Here is a 25203-nt window from a genome sequence, read left to right as displayed (position 1 = left end):
TGGATAATGTAAAGTCAGGATGAAAATGAATAGTGCTTTACTCATTTACAGCATAAACATAAAAACCATTTTATAGAAAATAGAAAAACAGTTCATAGAAAAGACATGTTTTGAATACTTGCAACTAAAAATAAAGACACAGTAACGATTTTGAACACTTGCCATATAGAAATTATATAAAACATAAAAGAAGGTTAATATTGATTCCATAACTACCTTTACTTGTTGGACAAAATATGTATCAGCTTAAAACAGATGACCATACTTAAGAACAGCAGGAACACTAATTTAGCTGCACAAATTAAACCACAATAACAATCTCTTCAAGTATTAATGTCGAATTTCTGCAATAGAAAAGTAAATCTATTAAGAAGAAAATCAATAGCTTTGCCTGTCGTACAAATGGGTCGGGTCAGCCTATCATCTTCACATATCCTTCAAGGAAGGAAAAAAATAAGGTCTAGGAAACTTTACTTTATATAATAAGGGATGTCCAAAATCTGGTTTTTTCTTATGTTCATAGTAGGGTTTATGTAGATGTAATCCCATAAATTTACGACACTGAATAATAATACGAAGACGAAAGAAATTGAAAATCCTAACTTGCATGATTAATCGTACAGGAAGCCCAAACCTAAAAAAGCAAGGCTTGTGAAAAAAACAACCAAATCAAACAATAGATAAAACCCTAACCTGAAACCCACGATCTCCTAGTTTTTGTGTTTAAAGACATCATGGACAGAGGAAACAAGTAGAGTGTTACACGTGTGGAGCTTGAATGAGAAGGGTTGATATGTACAGTAACCAGAGCACAGTGTACAACAACTAATGCAAGAAAAAAGGAAATTCTAAATTATAATATATATATATATATATAATTCGAGTATCCAATGTCAAATTATATATATATAATTTGATTTATCATGTGTGTGACCATATAAAATGTTGTTTAAATGACGCTTATTGTACTAAGTGTACAAAGGTTTTTAGCGTCATAATTATGCAAAAGTAAATAATTACTTATAAAAATTAGATACTTACACAACACAATAATTACTCATTTGCTCGAAATGTAAAGATAGTTATGCAACAAATTTACACAAATTACTGAATAATCACACAATTATGTTAATAACTACGCAATGTGTATTTAATCTTTTCTATGCTTTGTATGTTAAACTTCTATATGCTTTGTATGTTACTATACACATGGTGATTGGCGACGTGGGATATAAAATGATGGGCTTTAAATCCATGTACTTGTATTATGCTTCTTCCATTATAAAAAAATAGAGTAATCCGGGCCGCCCATCTATTTTCTGCTTTTATTGGGCATCCGGCATCTTATATTCTACATGTATCTTTATTGATATTTGAAAGTTTATGATGCAGTTTCGGAAGCGATCAATGACTCGAGAGACTCATGATTAATAAAAGACGATAAACTGAACCGAAGTTCCAAGAACAATGTTCTTATAATAATAAACTTAATAAAAAAATTACTCAACTAACAACCATCTAACCCTATTTATACTAAACAAAGGAAATCAGATAAATATGGAAACGAGATAAACGTAAAATAATAAAAGATAAACTAATAATTTAAAAGATTTCAATTTCCTATAATGCTCCTGCATCATACTCCCCGTCTTTGAAAAAAATCGTCCTCGAGTTTTGACTTAAAACCAAAGCCACCTGGATCGAAAGGAACATCAACCCTCTCTTTACCATGACATGCCCCAACAATTCAACTTTGCAAAACGTCTCGTGCGACTTTGAACGTATACCACCCCGGTCGAATGTAGCATTAGAACGGTTCGTGTTTGCTCTCGACTTTACCCGCTCAACTAATTGAACTTCACGAGCCGCCTCACCCGAATCTAAACTCGTACCACCTGGGTCTATTGGGTTGTCGGGTCTCTCAGTCTCCTTCTCCCCGTCTTTGGAAGAAACTCGTCCTCGAGTCTTGAAAATGTCGAAAAGAACTGCTCCTTTTTTTCGACTTTGATCAGCACAAGGAGGGTTGTATAACAAGTGAGTTGCCCACAGAACGGTTTGTTCACAATAAATGACAGGGACGGACCCACATTGGAGTTGGGTTTTATCCACACAATTCTTTTTTAAGTCATCTACGTTTGTGATTTTATCCAAACAATTCGAAGGCCCATTAACTTTATCACCATTTGACTTGATTTTTTTGCCATAATTTATGTCACCATATTCAAATAAACTATCAGTATCACTTCCTTCATGTCCACGTGTATGTCCAAAGAAAGCACAAGACCATCCTTAGCCATCATATATCCCATCCAATCTTGTTTGGTTTCCTTAAGTGTAGCAATCCCATGTAAAGCGACCATAGTTAACAACTCACCATGAAAAATTGTAGATACACCTACTTGCATGGATTCCAAGAAGCATCCACTTTTAACCACATTTATGGGCTCTGACTCATCCTTAACAACGGAGATATTTTTTTCCACTTTTTAATTCCCAACACAATCTTTAGTCAAATCTTGTTCCAGTGGAAATTCCGATTCATCCGGCTCGAAAAAAGGGACATCCATGGAGGTCGTCGGAGCACCAGTCGCTGTCGTAAAACCCTCATCTTCAACAAGAACATTCTTGGGAACCACACCATCATCACTAACCATACCACCTGATGCACTAGTCGCTGGACCACCATATCACCGCCACCGTATGTTCTTCCTCATCTCGGTAGATATCAAACACGGGTGGATTCACAAATAAATACTCATCTTCATTATAATCAATTCCGTCTTCTTCAAAGACGGGGTTGTCTTCCGACACTCCCCGATAAACTGGTTCAAAGAACCGAGGTGGGTGATAGTAAAACGGATGCTCCTCTCCGTCGTCACCTTCGTCCCAGATGACGGTGCTTGACTCGGTTTCCGCCTTGCATATCTCCCGTTGTAACTCGAGATCACGGACTCATTTTCGAAGCCGGTGGATCTCTTCAAGATCGCGGACTCGTTGCCGGAGTCGTTTGATCTTCTTAAGATCCCGTGGGTCGGAATAGACTCCACCGCTGCCTCGGTCGGCGACTCTGCGAGTAGGACGTCGATCTTCTCCACAAGCACATGAATAGAAAACACTCGTGTCGTTGCCTCTGTCGGCGAATCTACGAGCAAACAAGTATTCACGTTCATGTCGAGCCATTTGAGAACCAAAAGCTCTGATACCAACTGATGCAGTTTCGGAAGCGATCAATGGCTCGAGAGACTCATGAGACGCATGATTAACAAAAGACGATAAACTGAATCGAAGTTCCAAGAACAATGTTCTTATAATAATAAACTTAATCAAAAATTACTCAACTAACAACCATCTAACCCTATTTATACTAAACAAAGGAAATCATATAAACATAGAAACAAAATAAACGTAAAATAATAAAAGATAAACTAATAATTTAAAAGATTTCAATTTTCTATAATGCTCCTGCAACAATTTACCTTTTTTTTTTTTTTGGATGAAAATTTATATTTTGGTCGCTATAGTTGGGATTTTAATCATTTTATATTTCATAGTTATATAGATTTGGTTTTATATATCTAAAAGAACTACAATTTTCTCATTTTCCGATATAGAAAGTCACTAGGTTATCTCGAAGGTTGCAATATTTTTGTTGTTAATTCAAGTCGAATCTTATTAAATCGAATTTGAATTTGAATCCAATTCGAATGCAACTCATATGTTCCAAGTTCAGAATACCGATTTGATTAACTCAGGAAACCCAAAATTTAATTCACACAAATTGTGGAGCTGAGGGTGTTAGACTCCACGACGATTCTACTCTACCTTTTCCCGATTATTAACACCCATAAACCAAAAATTTATGATACTAAATTTATACAAATATGTGACTTAGTGATCATGATGGTATGCTTTCTTTTTTCGATTAGATAATATTTTAATTAATTGTAGCGGTATTCTAATTTTGAATAATAATATTGTACCAATGTCCAACGGACTTAGCCCCCAACCTCCAAATGAGGGAGCATATATATAACACACGAAGATATTGTTCAAATGCTATATGGTAGAAAAATTCAAGTGTGGTTCATGTTTGCACTAACTTTGCATGCAAGTGGTAATATACGTCAATCAAACTCACTAATAAATTTTTTCGGAACAACAAGTTATAATATATATTAAGGATAATGTCGACATGAACAATACAACCAAACATGTTTTTAATTTATTTCAATGGAATGAATTATTTCATTCTATCTTTTATTTCTTCATACCAAACACTACCTGTGTTTGAATTATTTCATTCCATCTTTCATTTCTTCATACCAAACACTATCTATGCATCAACTCATGGATTCAAACCAACTAGTTCTATAATAGATATCTATTGTTTGACTGATTCCATGATTAATGAGAAACTTTTAGTTTTGAAAAAATAAACAATAATACCCTTTTAACGAGTCAAAGTTTTCTAAATGAGGAACAAAAGCTTGATTGGGATGGTAGTGTAAAATCAAAAGAAAAATATTTTCATTTCCAACTTTTTTTAGTTAATTGTATACCAAACACTATCTATGCATCAACTCATGGATTCAAACCAACTAGTTCTATAATAGATATCTATTGTTTGACTGATTCCATGCTTAATGAGAAACTTTTAGTTTTGAAATAATAATCAATAATACCCTTTTAACGAGTCATAGTTTTCTAAATGAGGAACAAAAGCTTGATCGGGATGGTAGTGTAAAATCAAAAGAAAAATATTTTCATTTCCAACTTTTTTTAGTTAATTGTTCTTTCTTTCTCATTGGCCAATCTAACTACGTAATTTCTCCTAATCACGTGTTTGAAAAGTTATTGAAGACCAAACTCGTTGACTGTCATTATTTTCATAACAAGTGAGCTTTACAAATCTAATGGCATTACTCATTAAATTGCTTTAATTTGTTAGATACTAATTTTCGCATTCGGAACCGATATGAATTAGAATAGAAAGGAAATCAACCTAAGACGGTTCGGTTTATGTATCGTATGCAAATTTTAAACTTCACTAGAACTTTGTACTGGTGTAATAGTTTGTTTTAAACAAAACAATTTAAAAATGTATCTAAATTTAGAGCTTTAAAAGCATTTTAACGAATTTTAACTCGTTTAACTTCTTTGAGATAATCTCTTTTAATTTCTTTAATGTTTTAAGCCCGTATAAGGCATGAAATAACTATCAACTCGTTCTACACGCAAAAAAGTTTTAGTTAACATCTTGGAATTCTTATTATCTTAGGATCGAAACCTAACTCAAAAGGCTTTTTCACAGTGATGGTTTGCTCCTTAATTACTGTCTTCTAGGATGAGTCAGACTTGAAGCATCAAAATCAATATAAATAATTGATATTCTGTCTTAAAAAGGCTCATTCAGATACTGAAAAATAGTTACAAATATATATAGTTAAAAAAAACATATTGGGATTCTTCTATTGTGGGATTGAAACTTGTGAACCTCTCCACTTTTTACTTCCTTTTCCAAGGTCTTGTAGTGTGCTGTTTAATAATGTCATAATCATTCTTACCAAAACGATCACTATGTTTTGCTTTTAATCCTTTATGGTTTCATTTGATTGAGATAGCGAGACACATAAACAGTTATGTCTTAACGTGTAAAACCCGTATTATACGTCGATTTAGCCTCCAATTTCACTTTAAGCACGTACATAACTAACAATTATCCACAGCCACAGGCTTCCATATAAAAGTTCATTAAATATTTGTGTTCTTAACTGTGACGATACATAGTTTTGTGACATCTAGCTCCATTGAAGGATTTAAGCTGAGGAAGAACGCGACTAAAGGTCCAAACAATTGAAGGATTAATCTTGATAAAGGTTTAAAGTTTAAAAAGTTTTAGTTTGAGGCGGTGTAATTTTATTAATTAGAAATAAGATTGGTTATTTTTATTTATTTATTTGGTTTCCTAGTTTGAGTCTAATTAGGTTTCTTGGTGAGTAAGTTAAGGTTTTAGCATAAATAGATGGTTTAGGGTTATTGTATTTTGTGTGGTTTTCGTTCTTAATAATATTGAAAGGGTCGTGCGGAGTTCTCACAAAATATCGGTGTTGTTCGTGTTGCTCGATCCAATTAAGTTAGTCTGTGTTCAAGCCGAGAAGAGAAGAAGAATCAACGTTAGTCTGTGTGATTCGTTGAAAGAAGCAACGTTAATCTGTGTGATTCGTTGGAAGAAGAAGCAACGTCAATCTTAGTGATTCGTTGTGATCGCATCTGTGTGAGCAATCCAAAAGGACGATTTGCGTAACGTCAAGGTTTCTGTGTGAACCGAAAAAATAGAAGACGAAGAGAGGAAACAGAGCGCTGTAGCTCGAAGAAAGAAGAATGTTGCGAGTGTTTGGGTTTTGGACGACAAAACCGGAAAAGAAAAGAGAGAGTAGGAGCGGAGTCGCCACATATAAAGGAAGAAGAGATTGCAGAAAAGAATGTATGGATAATGTTCAAAGTGATGGTTTTGATGGTTGTCTGATGTCCAAGCGACAAAATACGGTGTTCAAGCCGAGAAGAGAAGTTGTTAGGAAGTATGTCGGGCCTACATGAAAAGAAAGTGATGATTCATCTTGTCGGAGACAAGAAGTCGATGTATATTAATGGGTCGGTAGATCAAAGACGAGTGTTACTTGGAATTCAACACCCAGGAGGAACACATTAGGATTAAGGGGTGAATGAAGGGTTAATCCTTAAAGTTATTCACAAGTAAGAGTGGCGAGTCTGGTTCGTGAAAATCTTGGTCCAAGACCATATTGAAGAGTAACGAGTCCATATCAAGATTAATGGGGTGAATGAAGGATTAATCTTGATAAAGGTTTAAAGTTTAAAGAGTTTTAGTTTGAGTCGGTATAGTTTTATTAATTAAGAATAAGATTGGTTATTTTTATTTATTTATTTGGTTTCCTAGTTTGAGTCTAATTAGGTTTCTTGGTAAGCAAGTTAAGGTTTTAGTATAAATAGATGGTTTAGGGTTATTGTATTTTGTGTGGTTTTCGTTCTTAATAATATTGAAAGAGTCGTGAGGAGTTCTCCAAAAATATCGGTGTTGTTCGTGTTGCTCGATCCAATTAAGTCCAACAACAATGTGGGGGAGATGGTTCGTATGTTAAACATAAACACAGTGTTGCTAAAAATGGCGGTGCACGTTGGGGCGACAATGAGAATAAAAGTGTTGAAGACGAAGGAAGAGGCAGCCGCACTACTCTCAAAATGGAGTCACGGAGGGACTCTCAAAGATACGGGAAAATGGCTTAAACTCCTTTTCTTCTTCTTTTATTTTGACATGTAAATGAAAGAAATGTGTGACATAAGAGATTAAAAAAAAAAGTGTATAAAGAGCATTATAAGTTTAGTGGTCACCATGAGTGTCACCAAAAAGTTATATGTAACTTTATCTCTTTTTTTTTCTGCTATGTTTTTTAAGTGAGAATTTGTCAAACAACGCAACAGCTTATGATTCAATTATTAAAGCCTCAAAACAATAATTAGAAACACATATAAACTCATCTGATAAAAAATAATCTAAGTATACTACGGAGTATTAAAGAAATAAGGATTTTGGACAAATAGCCTCTTTTGATTGATTCATTCATGTTACTTCCATATGTATCTAAAGCTCTTAGATTTTCTTTACAATTAAATAATTCAAAAAAAAAATTAAAATGCATATCAATTTTTATTTATTGATATTTGACTTATTATTATTACTAATAAATTTAACTTGTAACTTGTTTCTTAACTTTTTGATTGCTTTCTAAATTAACTTTTTAAGAAAATCTTTTGATTACGTATGTTTGAATTGTACATGTTGTCTTCAATTTTTCTTGTTAAGTTATAAAATCACAAAATATACTTTTTATTTTTATTGTAACTATTGAAATTCATTTTAAAATAATTCCATAGCATTTTATAAGCTTCATCATGGTATAAATGCATTACACTCATTTAACATTAATTTGTTTTGAATCATATGTTTTGTGCTACTCCACTAAGTTCATCAAAACAATCCAAATATCAGGTACGCTATGTTGTTCAATTCATTTTGTAGTGCATTCATTAAGGAAATTTTTAAAGATTTATGATTTGTTTATAATTTTATAAATTATAAGTGTAAATTAAATTCGTCTTTATTTAATGTAATACGCTACTTTTCTATTTTTATAAGTTAACACTTATATGATTTAAATGGTTTAACTCATGAAAGTAGAAAAAAATTACTTAAGGTCTTAAGCATAGATATAATGGTTTCTTGTCTCTTTCAATGTGGTCATCATGTTTTGAGTAAAAATGTCAATTTCAACCCGTTTACTAATGAACGGCCGATTTTGGTAACATGTTGATGGGCCAAAATAAAATATCTATTACCATTATTGCTTTTAAATCCGCTAAAATTGGCTCATTCAATTTTAGGTTGAGTTGGTTATGTAGGTTACTTCGGTTACGAGCTTGCTTTGGTTTCATGCACACCTACCAAAATAAAGATCGTCCAATTCATAAGTAAATCAATTAAAAAACTAATATATTATCTCATGCTCGTTTTTTTTTCCTTTTTTTTTTTGCAGCATGCTTTTACATGGTCTTAGGTTAATCACTTGCAATAACTTCAACATGATATTTCGGGAATTCGACTATTATTTTAATAGAAATATCAAGGTATTAGGTTACACTTTGTTGTAGGTGACGGCCTTTACCCGTCCTTAATGCATTTTAACGCTTAATGCCGAAATTCAACTTTGGTTGTTTTTGTTAGCCTATAATAAATAAAAGTGTAACATAAGATGTAATAATGCCAGCAACCTAAATCCAATTAAATTATTATGTTTATTTAAGTGAATCTGATGAATACTAACTACTAAAATTTTAAAATATATTGTTTAGATATTTCTATTGAAGTTATGAATTTATAGAAATATATTATTTTCTACTGATTTTAACATTGCATTCGTTTATTTTCCTCGGTACAATCGACAACATTTTTTTGGGTCCATTATAAATACTTAACCAATTCGCTTAAATCCAATTACATTATAATTTTATCAAGTACACGTATCTTTACCTATTAAGCAGTTTTCTAAATGCTCCGCTAAGTGTTCCGGTCGGTGGAGCAACTGAAAAATTTCAAAGGTTTTCCCTGAAAATTCACTTTGATTCTCTATCAACCAATAATGTGGGACCATTAACATGGTTAAAGATAAACCGTTTGTCCAGAAATGTATGCGATCAAGTAAATAGCTCTATGAACGAATGGATTGGATCGAGTTGGAAAATGACGCTTTACGCCCAATCATTACAGATAACGCTTGCATCCTCTGTATTACCACGGTCCCATCGCGCAATTCTTCTGAATTTCTAATATTTATGTACTTGCTCATGATCATGGTTTAAATAGATCAATTTTGTAGGAACTTGTACAACGTTAATGTATTTTTCAATATGATGCTTCGTAAGGACGACCGGCATGATAAGTTTCAGTTATCATTTTGACAATATAATTTCTTATGTTAAGTTCTTAAGATCTATATTATGTGTTTGTAATATTTATTACAATATTTATTTTTAATATAAATGTTTTTATAGGTTTTTTTATGTTTCAATGATTTTACATTACATTTATTTGTAAATTTAAGTTACGTACATAATAAATATCATGTTGTTGTTCCAAAAAATATATTACAAATTATCTTGTCATTTAAAATTATATATGTTTATTAGACGATTTCTATATTTCCATCCGTGTCGTACACGAGTCAATAGGATAGTACAGTTATAAATAGGCAAACGGTTTGGTGGGAATGGAAGAGGCAACAAACAAACAAACGGTTATGTCTTTCTTGAAGAATTGAGACCACCTAAAATTTTCTACATCAACTGTTACATCTAAGAAACCTAACTTATTTGTGGTGAAGCTTCTTCATATTTCTAGCATTTTTATTTTTATCAATGTTGTCTAATTTATGATATAAAATTTCGTAATAAAGGTCAAAACTCAGCCTAAGACTGCACTTCGTTGACTGTTAATAAAAAGGGGCAATTTCATATCTATCGTTACAAACATTAAAAATATCATATATTTTCATACAAACTAAAAAGTATTATACATCTTACATCTTATCTTATATCTTACAATACTAATAAAAGAAAATATTAATGCTTAGATGCCAAGCTTACATTTCACCTAATTCCTAGTTTCTCATCTCATTCATTCTAGCTATTCATTGGTCATGGGTCAAAACCATTTTATCAAATGAGTTATAATAAAGTGTAGATTATATTCATTATTGAATCAAGTGTCATTTTCATACCTAAGGTTTGACCAACTACACAAATTTAGTACTTTTTTTTAAAATTTCTTGCAAATCAGCACCTGGTGCTTCCAAAATCATGCTATTTTAGTACTTTTCGTTAACCCTGTTGTTTTTTTCATTAAGTCTAAATTAAATTAATTCACAAGTATTTTGAGAATCACAACTGAAATAAAAGACCTTATTTATCTTTATCATTTGACAAAACTCGTGTAATACACGGGTTCAAAAGTTAGTATATTATAAAGTAATACACTCATGTGTAAAACCCATGAGTTGAATCTACATATTATGCTCATGTATTGTCATATCTTTATTTCACTTGAATTTATATATTACTTTATCGTTGTTAGCTTGTTTTATACTTCATAACTATCTTTTGATTGAATGTAATGTTCATTAATTCTATGCACAAATCTCAAATTGGCGATGCATATGAGATGTTTGTCTTATAAGTAATGCTTGGCCTTAAATATTATCAGCACGTAACACGTTGATTGTGTATAAGAGGAGAATTTACATTGAATATAGTTATGATAATTGCATCATAACTAAACATTTTATTGTCATATGATGTTTTCTTTGAAGATTGTAAAATTAGCTATTTTACTATTATGAAAATCAAGTAGAAATTCATGCATAACTAAACATTTTTAGAGTTGTACAATTATAACACAAGTATCTGCTTTTCGCGTAGTCTAAAGCCTAAACTCAAATATTTTTAGAACCTAATTATTTATTGGTCTAGTACGTATTATGGTGTCTCATCTCATAAAAATCAGGTGAGTTCAAATCTTTGTAAAACAAAGTTTGAGGGATTTCAAGGTAGAAAATACTGGTTGTTTTCAAGATAAAGAAAAATTATTATAAGTATGAAAGCTTTTGTGCATGTTTATAAAAATTCCTAATAACGTGTTTCTAACTTTTTATTACCATGGCCGTTTCGTTTAGAAGATATAAGAAGTTTGAAAAACTATTTAGTCAATCTTCACTTTGATAAATAAAATAATTAATTTATATGCACAAATAAAGATACGCAAAGTTATATTCACATGCTACAAATGCTTAAAATTCGTATATATATTATGCAAACACATGTCCCATGAGCAGCCTTTTACTTATTTTAATTAATATAAACTAGAGTGTTCCCTACGTGCTTTGCGCGGGGAGCTCGACAACGGACCCGCATATTAAAACGCGAATACGCAAACACATCGTAACGAATATCAATTCGGCACAATAAAATAAAAGTTATCTAACTATCAAAAGGATTTGGTTGGTATTGGTTCGGCTCATTGCGACATTGATATGGTACCGACATTCGGTATGTGGTTACAATACAAAAAAAATATTTTGTTGTGAAAAAAACTCCGTTTTCATCGGAACTTACATAACTTGTTGCGAATACAACTTCGTTTTAACGGCATGACATATAAAAATAGGAGCATGCCATAACGGCATACTAAAGTTTTTAAAATATCGTATGCTAAAGATTACCAAAGAATCAATAACTTAAATGTATATGTAATAACAAACAACTATATGGGAAGGAAAATACATACTAAAGTACATACTAAAACCATGAAAACTTTAGGATATTAAAGTAAGAAGTAAAAAAAGTTCAGTAAAAAGAAATACCATGAATTAATCAAAACTAAAACAATTTAAAACTTAGGGGGACTAAATTGAAACAATCTAAAATTCAAAGACTAAGATAAAATATTACACTATATTTTAAAGAAAACACCGTAGTAGTATTTCTTCTTTTATATATAATATAATATTAATTACACGTCCAACTAGCTAGTGACTTTTATAAAACGTCATCAATTGCTCTTTTTATACTACTACTTGTATTAAGATTATTATTATTCTGACTACTTGTATTAAGATTATTCTGACATATGTTTGGCTACTATTTGGAAATTAAACTATATTGTTTTTTGGAAGCTAGTGTAGGCTGAGTAGCCCAATTCATACGCAAATTTTAAACCCGCTTTCCACTCTATAGAATTGGGTAGTGCGTGTACCATCCACCACTTATAAAACTTTAAGGAAGCCGTTGGTTCTACATCAACTTCCTCATCAACATCATCTTTAAAAACATATAGGCAGATTTTCGACTAATCCGCCTTCATTAATACTCCTTTATTTTGTAGTGTCTGCCACAATGCTTTGCTTCTTGAGCTCTTGTTTTGCAACACGCAAGTTTAAGAAGAATAGCAATAAAGCTTCAAATTACGTAGCCAGAGATGATCTAGACGCAAAACACAAAAAGGTTGTCACTCAACATGTATCTAATCGCGATATGAAGCACTCAAGCCCTTGTGACAATCAGAATAGAGGTATAGTGAGGGTTAAAGTGATAATGAGCAAGGAAGAAGCATTGATGTTGTTATCAAAATGTGATCATGGATCAGGAACTCTTAGTTTCAAGAACGTGGCTAAAGAGCTCACAAAGATACCTGCAGGTCGTGTGTCGTTAGTTCATGATCCATGGAGTCCTAGCAATGAAGTCATGCTTGAGAGCATACCCGAAGAACCCTAAAAGCAATCGCTTCTTTCAGATTTACTAGAATATCTTACATTTTTTAGCGTCTAAATATGCTCAGATATTCAATGTTTTCATGTTACACTTACATAGCTTGTGATCAAAGATTTCGATAGATTTGAAGTTTATTGGCTGTAATAACGTAATTTTTTTAGAATGGAATGTAACTCCATTTTTTTACTTCAAATATATAATCATATGTGTTCGTATTTTCATTTGCATTACGCGAAGTAATTAGAAACATTGTTTGTGGAATCTGAAAGAAACTAGCTCAATTTTTGGACAAAATATCTATTATGTATCTAATGATGTTAAAAATTAAGAACTTTATATTGAAAATAAAAAATTGCTAATGATTTTTTGTAGCCGGTAAATTTTTTTATTAATACAAATATTAAGCTTATCTGTTTTATTGTAGATTATTTTTATTATGAAAACGATACTGACTCTAAAATATCTAAAAAGTTGTGGCTAATTAACATTTAAAACAAAAAACTTTTATAATCGTTTAGAAAAGGAAAAAATTACCATTCATTGCATAAATTCCCAAATATCAATTTTATAATATAATTAAATTGTTTAAAGCATCTGGGAGCATCGGCTTGGTGAACTCTTTCGGGTGAAAAATCACCCGCACCAAGACACCGAGAATGGTCATGTTCCTTGTGCTATTGACTCAATGCCACATGCCACTCCGCTCCACCCCGTCTGCTCTATTTATTAAAATGGGCCACCAGCACGTATAAATTACAAATGATGAAACGGAATAATTTGCTCGAAGGTTTGATATTCTCTTGCTCGAACATAATCATTCTAAACATAATTATAGCGGTGGATAAATAAGTTGTCAAAACACATACAAAAGAGTCTATAAAAAGTCTAATTTTCTTCATTGACTTTGGAAAAAGCTCCATCACCATTAATTGAGCATAAGATTTCTCAACATGAAAGTGCTTTTTGATGTTTTGTTATGTATGCTTTTTGTGAGAAATTGAAAAGTTATTAACCATATTAAACTCCCGACGTCTTCTGTCTTGTTTCGGTCAAAGAGATACTGAACATCCCGAGCAAACATAGAAGCAAGAAGACGGAACGTGAGTGATACAAGCAATCTTCATTGTTACTTTTTGGTTGATTTGGAGATTAAAAACGACAAGAATTACAATGATATACCGATTTTGGTTGAAAAGGTGGTTAACGACATCAAGGCGACATAGTTTTTGTGGGCGAAACATAGGAGCAGAAAGTCAATTAAGCTTGGATTGGAAAGACCAGTGCATTTTTTAACTTTGTAAATTTTCACATTTAGTTTGTGTTGGGAATTTCGGGTCAAGTGTTTTACTTGGCGTGCAAGACAAAGTAACATGATTTAAGGAGTGGATACTATAAACAATTAAATGTGCTCAGATTTAATTGTTAGTATAATTATCATATCCTATTATTTAGCAATCCTAATTGTAGTCTAAACGTGATAGGTTAGATTATAAATACCCGTGCTTTGAGATTTAGGAGATTGTAATCTGAACAATTGAGTTTTGTGAAGTTTCTCAATAATAACAAACGTGTCTGGGTTTGTATTCGGTTTTGTGTTTCGAGATTCGTGTTCGATACCTGGTACCAATTCCATTAGTTTGTTGCTTCATGTTTTGTTCTTTTTAATGATTTCAACCTTTTGAAAAAAAAAAGAAAAAGGTTAGACAATAAGTTGTTTTTAGTTATTCATGGTTTTGATCAATGAAATTTATGTATAGAGCCGCTACTTTGAGATTTGCATTTAGCGATTATCTTTGCTCAAATTCCATCTCGACCAACAACTACGTTGTAACTCGACTAACAGCCGACTGAGGTTCGTTCTTCGGCAGAGGAATTGTATTGGTATGATTCTGTGCCAACTCTATATTCAGTGAAGAAGGGGAAAGATATTAAATTGAATATATACTTGAAAGTTAAAATTACATGTATAATGTAAAATCCAAGTTACACTTCCAAATTATGTGCTTTTGTATATGTGCACTTGTGCACCAAACAACTCAACTTACAAAAATAGCTAGACTGCCTAGTTTCTTACCTATTATATGTCCTTTTCAACATTTTCTTTAATCCAAAATTAATTAGACTTGGAACGACGGAACATTTTGGTCATGAGAACGGTACTTCAATCAATATTTATCATGCGCTATGCAGGAAGAGTGTGAAACCTTACTCAGCGCCACCTCAAGGATGCATCATCACCCTTCAAGTTCACTTATTCAAATGGCAAGCTTGGATTGAAAAAATTAGTGCAAGATTAATTTCGTTAATTCTTCATTATAAATTGTTGGTTGTTTTGACTTGTCTTGAATGTAACTCTTTGTATTGTGTTGGGCCTCTTATGGTTTGCAAGTGATGTTTTTCTCTTTATAATGATATTGGCTTAAAAAAAAACTTATTCAAATGGTGTTATTATTGGTGAGACACCACAATTCTAAATATTCTTTTTAGATGGAATTAATTTAATATTAATCATTTTAAACACTTATCTCAAAACAAAAATTAAATACAACTCATTAAATATCTGGTCCTCATCACAGTCAGATAAACAAGGTTTGTAAATATGTTCAGTCAAATCCGAGTCAATGTTGTTTTATGCCTTTTGGTTGCGTAATTCTAGACGGTTAGCTTGTTTTAACTTGTTGGTCATCAGTTGTCTCAAAATTCGGTTGGATGCCTTCATTATACTAGCAAATCGCATTACATTCATCTTTGGAATCATATAAGGTAATATGATGCAAAATTACATCACTTCTACTTTTTTTCTTTATCAAGTATTATCGCGCCGGATTTTGCACGATGCGTCAATATTGTTTCAGGATATTGAATGTTCATTCAATATCATTTCTTGTTGGTTCTCGAGTCACTTTGAAGTTATTTTGTTGTCATCGCGAGGACTTGTGCATGATTTAACAAAAATAAAATATTCAGGTATTCAACTGGAGAGATAATGCTCGTACTTGTACCTTAACCCTGAAAAAATCACTAGAAATGAAAAGTCACTAAAGTTCCATCTATGACGAAGAATTAAAGAGAATTAATTATTGTGATATTTAGACCATCCGCGGTAGGCGATTTGGGGAGTGAACACCGCAGAGGGGTGATTTTGAGGGGGGGTGGATTTGGGTTGGGGCGGAAGAAGGGCGATGTGGGGGATGGAGGTGGGCACATGTGATGCTTTCAACGGTCATATAACCGTTTCTTAAAAAAATAATTAAATTAATCTATTTAAACCAGAAATCTATCTTTCCCATCACACATTTTCTCATCAAAAACATACATTCTTTTTCAAAAATTCTCAACATCTCACAAAAATGAACCCCAATACAAACCTGAACCCCATCCCAAACCCGAACCCATGGGATCCCGCTCAAATTTGGTGGAGTAGTTTGCCTACAACCAATAACGACCCTGCTAACCCTTTTTTTGCCAACCAACAAGGTTATCGACCCACAATGCCACCCCCGCAAACGACACAAACGTTCTCCGATATGTTATTACGACCGGTAATGCCATATATGTCTCCGGTAATGGCATTTATGTCTTCGCAATTACCCAAACACCAAGAGCCTGAAACCCAAGTACACGAGCCACAAGTAGGTCCTATCACGTCAAAAAACGAAGTCATATAAAATCCCTCGAGGTGAAACAACCAAAGCTAAAAGTGATCGAAGGAAGGGGCTAACAGAAGAGGAGGTTGCATTGGCACGTGTGTGAATTGACTCGTCCGAAGACTCGATCGAATGTGACAGTAAACCTTCCCCTAATTTTTGGGCAACCATACGTGAAAAGTTCTATAACATAATGGGTCGAGGTGAATATCACAATGACGAAGCGGTCTGCAGCAAATGGAACCCAACGAGAACAAAAATAACCAACTTCGCCAACTTGTACAATCGATGTGTAACAAGCGGTAAGCAGCATGAGCGATGCCAACGTTATGGACTTTGCCTTAAAACAATACCGAGCCAAAAATAATGTCGATTTTAATATGTTGGACGCTTGGAGGATATGCATAAGCTCACCAAAGTGGGCGTTTGTCTCGCTACCTTTTTCGTGACCGTCCAAACGGTCATAGATAACGTCTACTTAGGCAGATTAATCATTGTCTCAAGCCACGTCAGATGCTCGCTGTCAATTTAACTTAAACGATAAAGATTCCGATTTTCTTTTTGATGAATCGATTGAATTACAACACCTAGTTGGAAGAGATAAAGCTAAGGCGGTGGCGAGGTGGAGGGTCTTCATCTAAAACAACTTCCTCGATGAGTTCCGAAGTAAGCTCACGATTTGACAACTTGGAGCTTAAACTTTTCTAGATTGTCAATGTTAAAAATGAAACAAATGAGGAAAATAAAAGGATGCACGAAGAGAGGGCAAAAATGCACACGGAATATAAAATGAACACGATGAGAGAAAAAAAATTGCAATTGGAATGGGAACGAGAAACGGATATCAAGTTGCTCGTGAAGGATCTATCTTATCTACAACCGAAAATGCGAACTTTTTAGGAAAAGAAAAAGGAAAGAATCCTAGCCAAATACGCGAACGAGGAAGAGGACGATGATGTGAACGAGGACAATGACGACGAGTATTATTTTTATTTTAGTTAATTAAGTAGGTTATTTTATGTTTTTAATTGGGTTGTACTTTTTTAGTTTAGTTGAAGTACTGTTATTATCTTTTTAATTTTATTATTAAAAAAAAGCATCTCATTGCTTGTTGAAAGATTCCATTTGAATTGGAATCTAGTCATTCACTATGACCTGTTAAGCATTCATGGTTGAATGGTTAAAGCACCTAACTCATAATTGGCGAATTCTTGGGTTCAATTCCTTTTGGATGCACGCCAATGGGACCCTCCAATAAGTCTATTGGAATTAGCTATACATCAATGAAATCTCATCATCCGTACATAACAAATTGATGTGGTATATTCATATCATACTATATGAACAATAGGAATTAGTAGTCTTATTGAGATTAGAACCCATAGGGAATCAAATCGATTTATGGATGAAATCAGGTATACAGTACTTACAGACAAAAGTATTTGGTTATTAGGGAAAATCAATATACTTCTAATGCCGAATCAGTATCAACTAGGACAGAAATAAAGCATCAGGTCGAACTCTTCCTTCTTTGGTGTCAAGGTAATCGCAATGAATAGTCATCGACTTTGGGAAAAGGCTAGAAGAATAGGACCCATTTTAGGACAGACAATGCATTACAGACGTATAATCATTACGCTTCAACCGGGTTATTCTATTCCACCTCTTAGAAAAACGCCTCTCGGAGCAACAAACCACAAATGGACAACATTGTGGGGGTTATTTCGTGGGTATCCATGGGTTCGAATGTCTGAAAACGGGTTATATCATAATAATCCCAGCTGTCCGCTTTGGATTTCGTGGAATCCAACGGAATCATACCCAATTCACTCCCCCCTACTTGCCCGGTGATAAATCATTCCCAATCATCATCCCGGTGGAGTGATTGAAATCAATCTGACGAATCAAAGATGCAGGTATCTCAAACCCTAATTGTTGTTCGATTCTGCTAATAGGGTTAAGCCATTTTGCATCTTGAATTAGAAAGCTACAAATTTGATGTTTTTGGGTTAAATTCAAGTGGGTGATGATTCATCGTTTTGCATTATTTTAGCTTTAACTTCTGTATCCATTATTACTTTTCTTCATCTTGCCAATTGATTCCTATAAAGATTATTTAATGAAATTCTGGTTTTAACTTTTAATGCCAAACGTATATAATAATTATTTGATATCAAGTGTCAAACTTATATGATTATTATTAGTTTATAGACCCAAACTGTGAGCCTCATTTGATGAACATGGTCAGTCAGAAACTTATATGATTATTAGTTCATAGCATCAATATCATTTATCTATTAAAAATTATTATATCTGCATCTGCATGCTATTATTCAGGAACATGATTGATGATAAATCTTATAAAGTTGCAAACTTTGTGAATAAAACTTCTCATGTTAGGAATCTTTTTTCTCAAGTATTAGTTTCAAGAGTCCGGTTGCTACGTGTACTGCTTTTGGGAGGAGATTATGGTGAAAATTAAATATTGGTGAATTTAGATTATTTCCTTTATGTTATTAGTAGATTTGAAATAAAAGCTTTATGCATTTTATCATTACTTGATATGTTATGAGTATCTTTTGTAGTTCATTGGCATTCAAATCCAGCATCAATGTGAATCATATGAGAATTTGAAGAAAATGGATCATTCAACATTAAGAATGGGCTTCACGTCTTCGCTTAATCAAATTGGTGATGCCGTTTGAAGGTAAACAATGTTATAGCAATATACATTGTTTCATCTTTTAGTCAAAATATTAAATTACTCAAATAAATAAGTTTTTTGTTTTTATTTTAGAGGGACCGAGTGCAACGGTTTTGGTTTGCTTCAGTAAATTTACACACCTAAAAAGTTACTAAAACTTGAGGCCATGTGAAGAAACACTAAGTGAACCCTGGGCAGATGAAGATAATCTGGGGGTTAAGTAATGTTTCTCACGAGGATGAGGTTTAGCAGAGAAGGTTATTCTTCAGGGGACCTGCAAAACAGACACCGTAAGCTCGTCACTGAGAAGGGGGGGTTCCTCCTTGTGACCACCCTCCGGCGTGAGAATCAGACTAGATTGCTCTGAATATAGAGGTATATTAAGAGATTGCTAGATAAGATTGACATATCAGATGATGTCCTTACCGTTCCAAGGTGTTGGAGTATTTATAGCCAAAGGCAGGTTTCCTAGAAGGTACAGCCGGCTGAATAGTATTCCTGCTCTACCAACAGTGGACTACGCACAGGCCATGCTGGTTGGTGGATAGGCTACGGCCAACAGTAACAAGGTCGGCTGTACACTGTTCCTTTACTGCCGGCTACGCACTGTTCCACCAACTGTAGGCTGCGCACGTCCCATTGTAAGGGTTGGTGAGTAGGCAGCGGCTAATAGTGACAATCAGTACTAGAGGGTGCTCCTCCTCGTACTGTTGTCGGTGAGCTGTCACCCTGTGATTGGTTCATGGGCTGTTCTGGTCAAATCGTCTGTTCTGCCCATACCTTAGTAGGTATAGTACAAAAGATCTTCCAGAAGCATACGGACTGGCTCACTTAGGCGGGAGAATTCCCGCCTTGCTCATTCCTTCATGTGACTACTGAAGTAGCTAGTGCCTTGTGCGTGTAGCCTTGCTGTTAGTGCGGGTAGCCTTCCCTGATGGCTTGTATCCGCAACTGCGGGAACAGGCGGGGTACTTCACCATTGGGAGGCTTTCCCTGCGGGTACAGCTGGCGTACTGCGCGTAAGGTTCTTTGAGCATGGTGGGTCCTGCGGGAGCAGTTGGTCGTTGCGCAGACGTCCCTGTTCAAGGTGAGTCTTGCGGGTCCAACTGGGCTCTGCTGGGACCTACCTCTTCACCATGGTTTTACAATTTTGGGTGTATGATTTGATTAACAAATAATAATATATGTCTGTTAGGTGCTCAATGTCAGTACTTATTAAAAGTTCTGTTTTTGTTTAAAAGTCTTATATAACCATCTTTGCATATGATTACATGAAGTTTGAAGTTTGTTTCCCTGTTTCCGGTCATTGTTGAGAGCAGATTTTAAGAAATAAAATGCCTTGGAAGAAAGGCCTTCTTTAGTTGCTGAAAGTGAATTGGTTCAGGTGAGACAATGTCACGCTGTTTCGGGTTTAAGGTATGCTTTATTTTCAAAGTCAACCCTTCGGGAATTTATTACCCTTTGGCATACACTACTCTCATGTTCCTTTATTAAGAACTGTATGTTCATGTCCGTTCGTTTAAATCCTAAACAAACTGTTCATGAACATAAAAAAACAAACCTAAACGGACATAACTGAACAAACATAAACAAACACAATTGACCGAACATATACGAAACAAATGAACGAACATAAGGTTAGCATTAATGAACACAGACGAACAAGTCCAATACATCAAAATTTAAAAAAAGCCACTTTTGTGTTTATATTTTTATAAATATAACTATGTGTGTATTTATGAAGTTTAAATGAACGAACATAAGGTTAGCATTAATGAACACAGACGAGAAAGTCCAATACATCAAAATTTAAACGCTCCGCTTTTATGTTTATATTTTTATAAATATAACTACGTGTGTATTTATAAAGTTTAAATAAACATAAACGACAAATGTAAAATAACCCCCGTAACACGGGGGGCTCAAACTAGTTTAATATATTTCAACAAAAACCCTAGACTAAATTGAACTGTATCTTTTTCTTAAAAGACTCTATTTGAATATAACCTAAAATATATGCATTAAATACGTAAGTCTTGAGGTTAAGTCTATATATCACGCATGAATATCAAGAAAATATTAGAACTGAATCAAATTTTAAAAGGAGAAGATATATAAAATATGGGTTTTGATATTGCATTCACTCATTTCCTTCTCAGTCGCGTCAAGTTGCTTCACCTTCTAACATTACAAATTTCTGAATTAAAATAATATTTATGCCTCATAAATCATTTGATTTCGATATATTTTGCTGTTTATGAAATCATGAATGTTGATTGTAAATTTGTAATATAAGATTATAAATACTTTAATAGAGAGACAAAGCCTTTAAAACAACCAAGGGTCTTGGGATCAGTCCCGATAATAACAAGAAATTTGTTTTGAAAAACAAGGAATGATTATATATATATATATATATAAAACTTAATAGTTTTTCATTGAATAACTGATACTTAGTTAGGCTACACAAAAGAGGGTAGCCTTCCTCTTAAACCAAAACTTAAGCATAAATATAAAAACTAAATGCAGGGGTTGATTTCTTTTACAAACATGTCATCAAAAACCTCAACATGCTGAAAAGAAAAACTTACCTCTACAACACCAAAAAAAAAAAAGTTCTTGTGAAAGTCTAAATAGTAATTATATTATCATATATGTAAATTAAGCATCTCATAAAGATGATGCCTCCTACCCTTGCCTTCTCATCTCTTCCAAAGTCTTTTTGATAAACCTTTCAGCCCTTTCATCAATTGAATCTTCTTCAACTTCGCCATCGCCGCCATCGTGGGGCCCGCCAGTTTTGCATAACTCTAACAGCTCCTCCACTGCAGCCTCAATCTCCATCTCTCCTTTAACCCTCAATGTAGCACTCATTTTCTTGGTTTTTTGCCTCACAGCTTCCCCTAACTTGCTCATCATCACATTCTGCACAACCGTTGCCACGTTCTTGCGCCCGAACCGCCCATTCCCGTCCCTCACCGCCTCCACACCGACCCCAACTTCGACAACCAACCGAGCATTGACCGGCTGGTCAAACTGCATGGGCATGGCTATTATAGGAACACCAAATTTCATAGCTTCCATGACTGAACTCCAACCACAATGACTCACAAAACCACCAACGTTTTTGTGTCCTAAAATTCTTGTTTGTGGGGCCCAACCTTCAATTAATAAACCCCTATCTTTTACCCTTTCAAGAAACCCTAATGGCAAAGCTTCAGACAGCTTTATTTCTTTTTTCCCTTTTGGGAACCTTAAAACCCATATGAAATTCATGTTACTCATTTCCAATCCATGTGCTATATCCTCCAAATCACCACTAGAAAGAAAATATTCACTTCCAAAAGAAACAAAAACAGTGGATCCAGTGGTTTTTGTGTGAAGCCACTCGATCACACTGTTTTCTTTCATGTTCACGTGACGCGGGTCCACCGCAAGTGGACCCAAATGCACGATTTTTTTACCGGTCAACACAGAAAGATAATCAGAATTTTTACCTTCAATCTCGTTAAACGATTTAACAAGAATAATACTTGTCGAATTGTTATAACACCCAATGATACTCCCTAAATCTTTGCGGTTTTCTTCTGTGCACTCGACACGATAGGTATTATTTGCAGCAGCAACACTAGTGGTGATAAACACCACCGCAGGGATTCCAAGGGCAGCAGCCGCCTTCGGAGCCCACGGCTGTAGAATATCATAAATAAGCAAATCAGGCATTAGGGTTTTCAAGATTATCGAAAACCTAGAGCTTGACATATCAAAAGCTTGCTTGAGAACTGGCATAAGATGGCTAGGGAGGCCATTGGTGGTGTGAAGGTGTGGTGGAAGTTCAGGTAATGTGGGAAGTTGCAGTTCTAGAAAACGAATCGAGACTAAACTTCGATCGTTTTTCAATGTTTTGGTGACAGAATTGAGGTTAGCAGGAGTCGAGCAAAGGTAGATGTCGAATAGGTTTGTGTTACTTAGTTTTTTGGCTAGTTCTAGGAAGGGTGAGATGTGACCATGGCCTAACCATGGGAACATCAAAACAGTAAGCTTTTGGTTGTTCATTGTCATTCTAAAAATCAAAAGACAAAAGGCTATGCAATTTGATGATTTGAAGGTGGTTGTTTGTGGTGATCAACGTTGGTGTATATATACTAATTTTGCTACTATGGAAAGTTGCTTCACACATGGAAGAAATTGCATGAATCTTTTATTTACATGCATCGGGATTTTAGTTAAGACTTGATATTTTCCACATATAATTTTACTCGGACGTTGTTGCAGTTATTGTTTTGTAACCGTGGAACACAAGACAAATATATGTCTTGAAATTGTTTAATTTCTAGTTAGATGTTGTGAATCTACAATCAATTTAACTTTATTTTTGCCATAAATTAAAAAAATAACATGCTACGTTTATTGGCTATATGAAATTACTAAATTGGACATCTAAATGTTTGCCTGCATTTTAGAATATTGCTTTAGCCAGACAACACATTATTTTGAGTATTGTAAAACCGTCTTTGTTTTGGTTGATCTAACCAAAAATATGTCTAACCTCGTTAAGTACTTTTGAATCGTCTTCTTCTAATATTGGGTTTAGTTTGGCTGTTTTTAAAACTTATCCTTTTTTATTTTCAAAATCAAATTTGATTACCTACCATTAACTATGTGTTTTATTTATTTTGGAAAATATATTTTATTATTATTGCAAATCATGGCTTACATAAAAAGTAGATAGTTTTATATTTTTGTTTCTATGTATAAAAGTTAAGGTTGTAAAAACGATCCAAGGGCAATCTCACGATCTTTCAATTTGTGATTGGAAAGTTATTGCAATTAATTTGGACTTTATTTTCGACTGTTAATAAAAAGGGCAATCTCATGACCATTTCGTAGCTATAAAGTTGGAGTGTTTATCATATTCATTATCATTATTTTAAAATCAATCAAATTGTTCTTTTCAAAATTTATAATTAATTAAATAGTTTATATTATCTCATTGAAATATATACGGGTTGTATATAGAGTACAAGATAGGAAGATACAATAGAATAGAGAAATTAGTGGATATAAATCAATCTATAAACAAAGGACATATACATAATATTTTTCTAATATTTATCTTCATCGCACTCTTAGTAATAGGAGGAGAGCAAATGCACGCAATGGATCTGAGCTGGTGAATAACCCCTTGGGTGATGGGTCTCCCTTTGTAACAATATGATCATACTGTCGGAATGTGTAATACCCAAATATACCTAATGTAACACCCCGACCGATGGCGGATTATACATCGGGGCGCTACGTATTGTTTCATTACTCGTGACACTATTTGGGTGTCAATATTTAATACATTTCATTGCGCATGCGCATAACACACCATAAAGTAACATAAATCACATCATAACTCATAATATTCAAATACATAAATTTGTTTTGTTATATTTTAAACTAGGTCCAAAGTAAAAGAAAACATCCTACGTGTCCTCGAGTTTCCAAAAGCAGCTACAGCAAACCTGAACATGCGTTAAAATAAAACGTCAACACTTGCGTGTCGGTGAGAATTCAAGTTTAATAGATATAAATAGATAATAACAAAGCACTGCACGCAACATGTGTATAACTGGTGTTCAACATAGTGTGTAAACAGATTGTGATCAAGCCTAAATAGATCATAGCTCATAGTTCATAGCGTGCTCCAAATCGAGCAAAAACAAATAATCATTCGTGTATGTGCAAAGAAAACAAGAAAATCGTAACAATAGGTCTCCCGTGTTCATCTAATGGATCCATGAAAACTTCGGAATAGGCCGATCAAAGCGGTTAATGATCCACACATACAAATATACAACACTAGTAAACGTCCATAACACATGGGTTTTGCGCACATAATTTCATAAAGAAGTTTAAGACTCAAGTTGTACGAACACATGAACATCCCAAAACGTTAAAAATAAAAGGGGA

General features: G+C 33.8%; 1 pseudogene; it reads right to left on the bottom strand.

Moving 5' to 3' along the window:
- Positions 1–21933: 21933 nt before the first annotated feature.
- On the bottom strand, positions 21934–23307 carry LOC143541579 (UDP-glucosyltransferase 29 pseudogene; annotated as a pseudogene).
- Between the last annotated feature and the right edge of the window lie 1896 nt (positions 23308–25203).

This window comes from Bidens hawaiensis, unplaced genomic scaffold (genome assembly GCF_021521415.1).
Source record: "Bidens hawaiensis isolate Kalapana, Puna unplaced genomic scaffold, B.hawaiensis_p1.1 tig00012613_1, whole genome shotgun sequence".
In the NCBI taxonomy this organism is placed as follows: domain Eukaryota; kingdom Viridiplantae; phylum Streptophyta; class Magnoliopsida; order Asterales; family Asteraceae; genus Bidens; species Bidens hawaiensis.
Note: the sequence above shows the minus strand (reverse complement) of the source record. Positions and strands in the feature narration are given on the sequence as shown.